Raw genomic sequence first — 12,234 nt, 5'->3', positions numbered from 1 at the left:
TTACACCACACACAAAAGTAGACTCAAAATGGATGAAAGACCTAAATGTGAGACAGGAATCCATCAAAATCCTAAAGAACACAGGCAGCAACCTCTTCGACCTCAGCTGCAGCAACTTCTTCCTAGAAACATGGCCAAAGGCAAGGGAAGCAAGGACAAAAATGAACTATTGGGACTTCATCAAGATAAAAAGCTTTTGCACAGCAAAAGAAACAGTCAACAAAACCAAAAGACAACCAAAAGAATGGGAGAATATATTTGCAAATGACATATCAGATAAAGGGCTAGTATCCAAAATCTATAAAGAACTTATCAAATTCAACACCCAAAGAACAAATAATCTAATCAAGAAATGGGCTAAAGACATGAACAGACATTTCTGCAAAGAAGACATCCAAATGGCCAACAGACACATGAAAAAGTCCTCAACATCGCTCGGCATCAGGGAAATACAAATCAAAACCTCAATGAGATACCATCTCACACCAGTCAGATTGGCTAAAATTAAAAAGCCAGGAAACGATAGGTGTTGGTGAGGATGCAGAGCAAGGGGAACCCTCACACACTGTTGGTGGGAATGCAAGCTGGTGCAGCCACTCTGGAAAACAGTATGGAGGGTCCTCAAAAAGTTGAATATGGAGCTACCCTACAACCCAGCAGTTGCACTACTGGGTATTTACCCCAAAGTTACAAATGTAGTGATCCAAAGGGGCATATGCACCCCAATATTTATAGCAGGAATGTCCACCATAGCCACACTATAGAAAGAGCCCAGATGTCCATCACAGATGAATGGATAAAGAAGATGTGGTGTGTGTGTATATATATACACACACACAATAGAATATTATGCAGCCTTCAAAAAATTGAAATCTTGCCATTTGCAAAAACATGGATGGAACTAGAGGGTTATTAGGCTAAGTGAAATAAGTTGATCAGAGAAAGACAATATCATATGATCTCACTGATATGAGGAATTTGAGAAACAAGACAGAGGATCATAAGGGAAGGGAGGGAAAAATGAAACAAGACAAAACCAGACAGGGAGACAAACCATAAGAGACTCTTAATGTCAGGAAACAAACAGGGTTGCTGGGGTGGAGGTGGGTGGGAGGGACGGGGTGGCTGGGTGATGGACACTGGGGAGGTTATGTGCTATCGTGAGTGCTGTGAATTGTGTAAGACTGATGAATCACAGACCTGTACCCCTGAAACAAATAATACATTATATGTTAATGAAAAAATAAATAAGTAAATAAATAAGAAAAGGAGATTGTCAACAGTGGCAGACATAGAAATAGACTACATTTTAGAATTGTTAAATTATTTAAAGTAACTTATCTTTAAAATAACCTTTAAAACATCCATGATACATATATTAAAGTACCTAGAGAAAAGGGACAAAATGCATGAAGAAATGTGTAATTTCACAAAAGAGATGGAAGCTAGAAAGAATCAAACGGAGATGATGTTCATGAAAAACATAATATTAGAGATGGATACAGTAGAAGAAAGAATCAATAAAGATAAAGTCATTTTATAGAAATAATTCTATATGAAACAGAGAAAACAATTTTAAAAAAGAACAGCTTTTTGGATCTTTGGAACAGAATCAAATTTTGTAGTATACTTATAATTAAAGTTTTGGACAAAGAGAAGAAAGAGAATGGGGCGGGATGCCTGGGTGGCTCAGTCATTAAGCGTCTGCCTTCGGCTCAGGTCATGATCCCAGGGTCCTGGGATCGAGCCCCGCATCAGGCTCCCTGTTCCACGGGAAGCCTGTTTCTCCCTCTCCCACTCCCTCTGCTTGTGCTCTCTCTCTCTGACAAATAAATAAAATCTTTAAAAAAAAAATAAGAAAGAGAATGGGGCAAAAAAGAATACTGTATTATGAAGAAATAATATCCAAGATTCTAAATTTCAAGAAAACCAACAATTACAGACCTAAGTAGAATGAATCCCTACCAGGAATTCAAAGAAACCCACAGGTAGGTATATAATAATTAAACTGCTGCAATAAAAATAAAGAGAAAATCATAAAACCGTCCAGTTGGGAGAAAAATACACAAAATATAGGGGATTAATTATTTGGATGATAGCTGATTTCACATAAGAAACTATGACATCCAGCGACGCCTGGGTGGCTCAGTCATTTAGCATCTGCCTTCGGCTCAGGTTATGATCCAGGGTCCTGGGATCCAGCCCTTCATCGGGCTTCCCACTCTGCCGGAAGCCTGCTTCTTCCTCTCCCACTCCCCCCCTGCTTGTGTTCCGTCTCTCGCTAGGTGTCTCTCTGTCAAATAAATAAAATCTTAAAAAAAAAAAAAAAGAAACTATGACATCCAGAAGAAAATGTAAAAAACATATCTTAAAGTACTCAGGGAAGGAAAGAAAAGCAATCTGGAAATCTATGCTCTTGAAAAGTTAAGGTAAAAAATATGTCATTTCAGACAGATGAACACTGAGAGGATTTATCCCCAATGAACTCTATTACAAGAAATGCTAAAAGAAGTTCTTTAGGGAGAAGGGGAAGGATACCAGATAGAAACGCAAATCTTCAGGAAAAAATAAAGAACACTAGTCAGGAAATATATATACCTTACAATTGCCTGTTAAAACAAACAAAAATAGTAATGCATTATGTGGTTTATGATGTATGTAGAAGTAAAATTATACATACACTACCTAGTGAAATAAAGTTTAACTGTAGAAATGCATTTGAAGAGTGGATTGTAGTAAGTTAAATATGCATATTGTTACCTCTAGGACAACTATTAGAAATATAACACAAAGAGGCAAAACAATAAAGATAATAGAGGAGATAAGAAATAATACTCAAATAAAAATTCACCTAAAGGGCGCCTGGGTGGCTCAGTTGGTTAAGCGACTGCCTTCAGCTCAGGTCATGATCCTGGAGTCCCGGGATGGAGTCCCGCGTCGGGCTCCCTGCTCGGCGGGGAGTCTGCTTCTCCCTCTGACCCTCCCCTCCCTCATGTGTTCTCTCTCTCAAATAAATAAATAAAATCTTTAAAAAAAGGGGCGCCTGGGTGGCTCAGTTGGTTAAGCGACTGCCTTCGGCTCAGGTCATGATCCCGGAGTCCCGGGATCGAGTCCCGCATCGGGCTCCCTGCTCGGCAGGGAGTCTGCTTCTCCCTCTGACCCTCCTCCCTCTCATGCTCTCTGTCTCTCATTCTCTCTGTCTCAAGTAAATAAATAAAATCTTTAAAAAAAAAAAATTCACCTAAAGAAGGTAGGTAAGGTAATCAATAATTATATTAAAAAAACTAAAGGGATACATAGATAAATATATGGTCATAGTTGTAGACTTCACGTTTCTCAATAATGGAGACAAATTTAGACAAAAAATCAGTAAGGATATAGAAGATTTTAACAGCATATCAGTAAGCTAAATCTAATCAATATTTAGAGAAAATTTCCCCCAACAATTTCAGAATGTATATTCTTCTCAGTCTGCATGGAACACTCACCAAGGCAGACCACATCATCAGTAAAAATTAAAAAAAAAAAAAGCCTCAATAGATTCTAAATAATTGAAATGACACTGAGAGACTTTTGTTTCTGGTCTGGCATGTAAATAGCTTGAATGCTGTTATCACCATCCTCACAACAAGAAGGGCTGAGCAAACCAAAAATCAGCAACTCCTCCTAGATCCATCAGAGAACTGAGCTCACAGGGCAAACCACTGACCCCAAAATTGAAGAGACAGGTGGATAAAGAGCATGGCAGTGGACGTCATGGTGCAGAAGCCCAGGACCTCTATGGGACAAGTATGGTATAGGAGAACCTAAACTGTAGTTGACATATTGCTGGAGACTCAGCGAGTACAAGTTAGAGAATTAAAAGTCTCCTGCTGAGAGTGAGAAGATAGGCAGATACAAGAGTCTGTACTGTATGGATTCCATTTTCATGAAACCTGGGAAGAGAAAACACCAATCTGTGGTGGTGGAAACCAGAGCACTGGCCATGGAGATGGGGGACTGACTGATCAGGAAGGTTCACACAGGAACCTTCTAGGGTGATCACAATTATCCATATCCTAACAAGGCTGTAGGTAATACAGGCATATCCATTTGTGAAAATCCACTGGACAGTACCCCTAAAACTTTTCCATTGAACTGAATGTAAGCTGTATTTCAACAGTAGAATTAAAAACTAAATAAATATGGACTTAACTCTCTTCCTGTTTACTCTTCCTCTAAGCAAAATTCAGTTAATTCAGGAGAATCAAGCTAAGGTCTCTATTTCATCTTGTAGTGCACCATATGCATGTGTATGTGTGTGTATACATTTGTGTGTGTGTGTGAGAGAGAGGGAGACATAAGGATAGAGGTATGGGTAGAGATTGAGAGGGAGAGAGATGGAAACAGGGACATGGAATTAAAGATAGATACAAGTAGAAGGAGACATTTTAGAAATAGAAGTGAAAAAATGCTTTTGCCATATTGTCAGACTTCAGGAAAGTTATGGAAGTCTTTGTTTTCCCACAGCCCAAAGGAAATATACCTATTAATGAACCTAACAGCACTACTCTTTCTAATCAATGAAGCAAAGCAGGTAAATATAGTGAGAGGTGAAAGTGGAAACCAGAGTCAAGGCATGCTAAGTTAGAAATGCAGGATACTTGATAATATTTTCCATAAAATAGCTGAGAGTTTTACACACATTTTCCTTCTATTTTAAGTGATTCTCACCCTTTCTATGTCACGAATTCCCAGTTAGGGTTCAGGAAGAGAAGGCACTGAGGAAGCCAATAGGTAGTTGCATTAGCTTTTCTATTTCAAGCTGTGACAGCTGCAAAGTTGTTCAGTGTAACTCCACAGGGAGCGCGACCCAGCTATGCAAATGAATTCCAAATGTGACATTTGCCGGAGTGGGGGATGGTGGCTGCGGAGGCTGAGTGATTGCCACCGGTCCGTCTGATGGATTGATTCATATCACCAAGCAGCCTGCTGCCAATGATTGTGGCTCATCCATCCATCAGCGACCTTCTCCCTGGGAGGAAGGAAAGGAGGGAGAAAGAACAGAAGAGCAGAAGAAAGGCAGAGAGGAAAAAAGAGAATTAAGGTCTTTTTTTCATTACTTTTCCCTCCTACTGGCAAGTACTCCTATCATTATGTCATTCTTCACCAAACCATTCCCTTGGCCCTGGCCACACACTTTGTTCATATTATAACCACATAAATAACCAGTCTTCACTTCTCCTCTGTCCTTACTGTGTGACTTGCTTTGGTATTGCTTGATTGGTATTTATGTCATGTTCTTTAGAATTTGCTATTTCAAGAATAGAGATAACAGAGATTTTATGGTATGATATAAATCCTAACCTATATGGGCAGAAGATATATGAAATATTGTCAGTACCCTTCCAGTAAGAAACTCCTGTGTTATGTATGTTATTTTCAGTTTTGTCAGGAGACCCCTGATTTAGTGAAAAAATCTCCTGTTCCTGCATGAAAACATTTTGGTGGGTGGGAGTTTACAGAAGAGAGGGAGGTAAAGAGTGAGTAATGTCAAAAAAGGGAACAGAACTAAGAAACCAAAAATGTCCCAAAAAGGTTCATGGATTTGTAGTCTGGAATGTATTTCTCTCTAAATGTTTTTATTTTCTTAATCTTTTGTCTGAAATGGCCTGAGCCATACTTCTTTATGAAAGCAGAATTTTTACAGAGAAGAAAAGTGCCCTCCATTTAGGAGCTTAAGAGCTATCTGTCTTGTTTAAAGAGTTACAGCAAAGGCAATATTGGGTGGGTAGGAGCAGGGCTGATACACAGATGTTTCTGTTACTTTTCTCCTTGGGGACTCACACTCTGATTCTCTTGACCTCTTTGAAATTCTCAACTGCATTTGTTTCTCAATTCCTTTCTTCAGTTGTATTCAGTTTGTAAGCAGAATTTATTGGCAACATATAAGACTCAGGATGTTATGGTTGGAGAATAAAAATAAAATTTTCACCCTTAGAAGAAGTCTGTAAACAAGAAAAAAAACCCCATCAGAGTATAGATGAAATTGGTATGTGGCTATAAAGTTCACTTTTAAGGACTCAGAAAGATTTAAGACAATGAATAGTAGACTCAGTTAAGTTGACAGAAGGACTTCAAAGAATCATCAGTGCATGTGCTAAAACTCTCACACCAGAACCAAAGTATAAAAGGACCTACAGCAAAAAGATTTATGCATGGGGTTTTTGGAGCATGGTGGGAACCACAGTTATATTCATAGGAAACCCACAAAGGTTTTCCAAAGGTTGTATAAAAAAAAAAAAAATTCCACAAGTAGCTTGGACTAAAGGGGCCAGAAACAGTTTATAATAAAAGGAGAGCCCTAGGCTTCCCAATTTTTATGATGAGGAAGAAGTATGATAACTATTCAGTAGCAAAATTATTTTCCATTTTTCCATTTTTATTTTTAAACAACTTTATTTTTATTTTTATTTTTTTAATTTTTTTTAAATTTTATTATGTTATGTTAGTCACCATACATCAATAGTTTTTGATGTAGTGATCCACGAGCCATTGTTTCCTATAACACCCAGTGCTCCATGCAGTACGTGCCCTCCTTAATACCCATCACTGGGCTAACCAATCCCCCCTCCCCTCTCCCCTCTAAAATCCTATTTGTTTCTCAAGTCCATAGTCTCTCATGGTTCATCTCTCCCTCCAATTCCCCCCGCCCATTTTTCCCTTCCTTCTCTTAATGTCCTCCATGTTATTCCTTATGTTCCACAAATAAGTGAAACCATATGATAATTGACTTTCTCTGCTTGACTTATTTCACTTAGCATAATCTCCTCCAGTCCCATCCATGTTGATGTAAAAGTTGGGTATTCATCCTTTCTGATGGCTGAGTAATATCCCATTGTATATATGGACCACATCTTCTTAATCCATTCATCTGTTGAAGGGCATCTCGGCTCTTTCCACAGTTTGGCTATTGCGGACATTGCTACCATGAACATTGGGGTGCATATGGCCCTTCTTTTCACTCCATCTGTGTCTTTGGGGTAAATACCCAGTAGTGCAATTGCTGGGTCATAGGGTAGCTCTATTTTTAAATTTTTGAGGAACCGCCACACTGTTTTCCAAAGTGGCTGTACCAACTTGCATTCCCACCAACAGTGTAAGAGGGTTCCCCTTTCTCCACAACCTCTCCAACATTTGTTGTTTCTTTCCCTGTCCAGTTTTGCCATTCTAACTGGTGTAAGGTGGTATCTCAGTGTCGTTTTGATTTGGATTTCCCTCATTGCTAATGATGATGAACATTTTTTCATGTGCCTGTTAGCCATTTATATGTCCTCTTCGGAGAAGTGTCTGTTCATCTCTTCTGCCCACTTTTTGACTTGATTATTTGTTTTTTGGGTGTGGAGTTTGAGAAGTTCTTTGTAGATTTTGGATAGCAGCCATTTATCTGCAGTGTCATTTGCAAATATCTTCTCCCATTCTGTGGGTTGCCCTTTGTTTTGTTGACTGTTTCTTTGCTGTGCAGAAGCTTTTTATCTTGATGAAGTCCCAAAAGTTCATTTTTGCTTTTGTTTCACTAGCTTTTGGAGATGTATCTTGAAAGAAGTTGCTGTGGCCGATGTCAAAGAGGTTACTGCCTATGTTCTCCTCTAGGATTTGGATGGATTCCTGTCTCACATTGAGGTCTTTCATCCACTTTGAGTTTATCTTTGTGAATGGTGTTAGAGAATGGTCGAGTTTCATTCTTCTGCATGTGGCTGTCCAATTTTCCCAGCACCATTTATTGAAGAGACTGTCTTTTTTCCATTGCATGTTTTTTCCTGCTTTGCCAAAGATTATTTGACCATAGAGTTGAGGGTCCATATCTGGGTTCTCTATTCTGTTCCATTCCTCTGTATGTCTGTTTTTGTGCCAGGACCATGCTGTCTTGGTGATCACTGCTTTGTAATACAGCTTGAAATCGGGCAACGTGATGCCCCAGCTTTGTTTTTCTTTTTCAACATCTCCTTGGCGATTCAGGGTCTTTTCTGATTCCATACAAATTTTAGGATTGTTTGTTCCAGCACTTTGAAAAATGTCATTGGAATTTTGATCGGGATGGCATTGAAGGTATAGATTGCTCTGGGTAGCATAGACATTTTAACAATGTTTATTCTTCCGATCCATGAGCATGGAATATTTTTCCATCTTTTTGTGTCTTCTTCAATCTTTCATGAGTGTTTTGTAGTTCCTAGAGTATAGATCCTTTACCTCTTTGGTTAGGTTTATTCCGAGGTATCTTATGGTTTTTGGTGCTATTGTAAATGGAATCATTTCTTTAATTTCTCTTTCAACAGTTGCTTTGTTAGTGTATAAGAAAGCAACTAATTTCTGTGCATTGATTTTGTATCCTGCCACATTACTGAATTGCTGGATGAGTTCTAGTAATTTGGGGGCGGAGTCTTTTGGGTTTTTCACATAAAGTATCATGTCGTCTGCGAAGAGAGAGAGTTTGACTTCTTCTTTGCCAATCTGAATACCTTTTATTTCTTTTTGTTGTCTGATTGCTGTTGCTAGGACTTCTAGTACTATGTTGAACAACAGTGGTGAGAGTGGGCACCCTTGACGTGTTCCTGATCTTAAGGGAAAGGCTCTCAGCTTTTCCCCATTGAGGATGATATTCACTGTGGGTTTTTCATAGATGGATTTTATGAGCTTGAGGAATGTTCCCTCTATCCCTATACTCTGGAGAGTTTTAATCAGGAAAGGATGCTGTATTTTGTCAAATGCTTTTTCTGCATCAATTGAGAGGACCATATGGTTCTTCTCCCTCCTCTTATTAATGTGTTCTATCACATTGATTGATTTGCGAATGTTGAACCACCCTTGCATCCCGGGGATAAATCCCACTTGGTCGTGGTGGATGATCCGTTGGATCCTATTAGCTAGGATTTTGTTGAGGATTTTGGAATCCATATTCATCAGGGGTATCGGTCTGAAATTCTCCTTTTTGATGGGGTCTTTGCCTGGTTTGGGGATTAAGGTAATGCTGGCCTCATAGAATGAGTTTGGAAGTTTTCCTTCTGTTTCTATTTTTTGAAACAGCTTCAGTAGAATAGGTATTATTTCTTCTTTGAATGTTTGGTAGAATTCCCCAGGAAATCCATCAGGCCCTGGATTCTTGTTTTTGGGGAGGTTTTTGATCACTGCTTCAATCTCGTTACTGGTTATTGGCCTATTCAGGTTGTCAATGTCTTCCTGTTTCAGTCTTGGCAGCTTATAGGTTTCCAGGAAGGCCTCCATTTCATCCAGATTGCTCAGTTTATTGGCATATAGTTGTTGATAATAATTTCTAATAATTGTTTCTATTTCCTTGGTGTTGGTCATGATCTCTCCCCTTTCATTCATAATTTTATTAATTTGGGTCCTTCCTCTCTTCTTTTGGATAAGTCTGGCCAGGGGTTTATCAATCTTATTAATTCTTTCAAAGAACCAACTTCTAGCTTCATTGATCTGATCTACTGTGTTTCTGGTTTCTAATTCATTGATTTCTGCTCTAATTTTAATTATTTCTCTTCTAATGCATGGCTTAGGCATCGTTTGTTGCTTTTTCTCTAGTTCTTTAAGGTGTAGAGTTAGTTGGTGAATTCGGGATTTTTCTATTTTTTCGACTGAGGCTTGGATGACTATGTATTTCCCCCTTAGGACCGCCTTTGCAGTATCCCATAGGTTTTGGACTGATGTGTTTTCGTTCTCATTGATTTCCATGAATTGTTTAAGTTCTTCTTTGATTTCTTGGTTGACCCAAACATTCTTGAGCAGAGTGGTCTTTAGCTTCCAAGTGTTTGAATTTCTGCCAAATTTTTTCTTGTGATTGAGTTCCAGTTTTAGAGCATTGTGGTCTGAGAATGTGCAGGGAATAATCTCAATCTTTTGGTATCAGTTGAGACCTGATTTGTGACCCAGTATATGGTCTATTCTGGAGAAAGTTCCATGTGCGCTCGAGAAGAATGAGTATTCTGTTGTTTTAGGGTGGAATGTTCTGTAAATACCTATGAGGTCCATCTGGTCCAATGTATCATTCAAAGCTCTTGTTTCCTTGTTGGTTTTCTGCTTAGATGACCTGTCCATTGCTGAGAGTGGAGTATTGAGGTCTCCTACAATTAACGTATTGTTATCAATATGACTCTTTATTTTAGTTAACAGTTGGCTTATGTATATAGCTGCTCTCATGTTGGGGGCATAGATATTTACAATTGTTCGATCTCCTTGTTGGATAGACCCTTTAAGAATGATATAGTGTCCTTCTGTGTCTCTTATTACAGACTTTAGTTTAAAATCTAATTTGTCTGATATAAGAATTGCTACCCCAGCTTTCTTTTGAGGTCCGCTGGCATGGAAGATGGATCTCGATCCCATCACTTTCAGTCTGGATGTATCTTTAGGTTCAAAATGAGTCTCTTGTAGACAGCATATGGATGGGTCCTGCCTTTTTATCCAATCTGCAACTCTGTGCCGTTTTATGGGAGTGTTTAGGCCATTCACGTTGAGAGTGATTATTGAAAGATATGAATTAATTGTCATCATGTTGCCTGTGAAGACGTTGTTTTGATAGATTGTCCCTGTAAATTTCTGTTGTAGATCACTCTTGGGGTCTTTCTCCTTTTATAGAACCCCCCTTAATATTTCTCGCAGGGCCGGCTTAGTGGTCACATATTCTTTCAACTTCTGCTGGCCGTGGAAGCTCTGCATCTCTCCATCCATTCTAAATGAAAGCCTTGCTGGATAAAGTATTCTTGGCTGCATGTTCTTCTCATTTAGTACCCTGAATATATCTTGCCAGGCCTTTCTGGCTTGCCAGGTCTCTGTGAATAGGTCTGACGTTATTCTGATGTTCCTTCCTCTGTATGTAAGGAATCTCTTCCCCCTAACTGCCCTTAAGATGGTTTCCTTGGTTCTAAGATTTGCAAGTTTTACTATTACATGCCGGGGCGTTGACCTGTTTTCCTTGATCTCAGGAGGGGTCCTCTCTGCCTCTAGGACTCGAATGTTTGTTTCATTCCCCAGATTAGGGAAGTTCTCAGCTACGATTTGCTCAAATACATCTAGCCCTCTCTCTGTCTCCACTCCCTCCGGGATTCCAATGATTCTGACATTGGAACGCCTCATGGTGTCACTTATTTCTCTGATTCTATTTTCATGGATTCCGATTTGTTTTTCCCTGGCCTCCTCTTTTCCCTTTTTATCTATTATACTGTCTTCCAGATCGCTTATTCTCTCTTCTGTCTCAGTTACCCTAGCTGTTAGATTATGTAGATTGGATTGGATCTCATTGATAGCATTTTTGAGTTCTGCCAATTCCCCTTTTATTTCTGCCCTTAGAGACTCTATGTTGCCATTAATTGATTTCTCCATTCTAGCCATTGTCCTCACAATTGCTAGCCTGAATTCCATCTCCGACATCTTGGTTATATCTGCATCCATTTGTAAATCTGCAGCATAAGTCATAATCTCTGAGTCTTTTCTGTTTGGGGGGCTCCTCCTCCTAGTCATTCTGTTGATGGGTGTTTGAGGGAAGGTATAGAGTCCAAATTATTGACCAGAACCCAAGCAAGATGCACCTGGCCTCTTGTTTTCCCAGCCTGTCTTCTGCGGGAGGGGCCTGCCGCGCGGTTACTCAGGCAACCCTGTTTGGGCCGAGTTGCCCTGCACCCCTTGGCGGGGGATGGGCTCAGTGGGGATCAGTCTTTGGGGCTTTTGTTCTCTGGCGCCTTTCCCTGGCGGCTTTCCGCGTCTCTTCCACGAGTCAGAGCAGAAGAGCAGAAGAGCCCGTTTCCAACCCTCTGCCTCAGAGCAGAGAGACCTCAGTCTGTTCTTCAGTGAGCTCCCCAGGCCACACCGTCTCCGTTTCTGTCGGTGCTGCTATAAACGGCAGCGTCCTGGGTTGTGCGCCCCTCTGCAGCGCCCCCAGTCCTGCCTCCAGGTCGGCCGGCTCTGCCCTTTGTGCTTCTAAAACCTCCAGCCGCTCCCAGTTCGCGTGCGTGCTACTCCGCCGCTTGGGGTTTCCACCCCCGGGGGTTGCAGTTCACTGGCGGGACCCCGGCGCACGGGGTTTCCATCTCGGAGGCTGCAGTTCGCCTGCACAGGACCGTCGCTCCGGTTTCTGTCTGGGGGGCTGTGGTTCGCGTGCACGTGACCCCGCCGGTCTGGTCCTCCACCCCGGGGGCTGCCCTGAAGTCCTTTCCCGCCGCTACCGGTCTGCGAGTCTGTGCCCGT

The sequence above is a fragment of the Mirounga angustirostris genome, unplaced genomic scaffold (genome assembly GCF_029215605.1).
Source record: "Mirounga angustirostris isolate CCGP_5_RB_7025 unplaced genomic scaffold, mMirAng1.0.hap1 SCAF_8, whole genome shotgun sequence".
NCBI classification, from domain to species: domain Eukaryota; kingdom Metazoa; phylum Chordata; class Mammalia; order Carnivora; family Phocidae; genus Mirounga; species Mirounga angustirostris.
Note: the sequence above shows the minus strand (reverse complement) of the source record.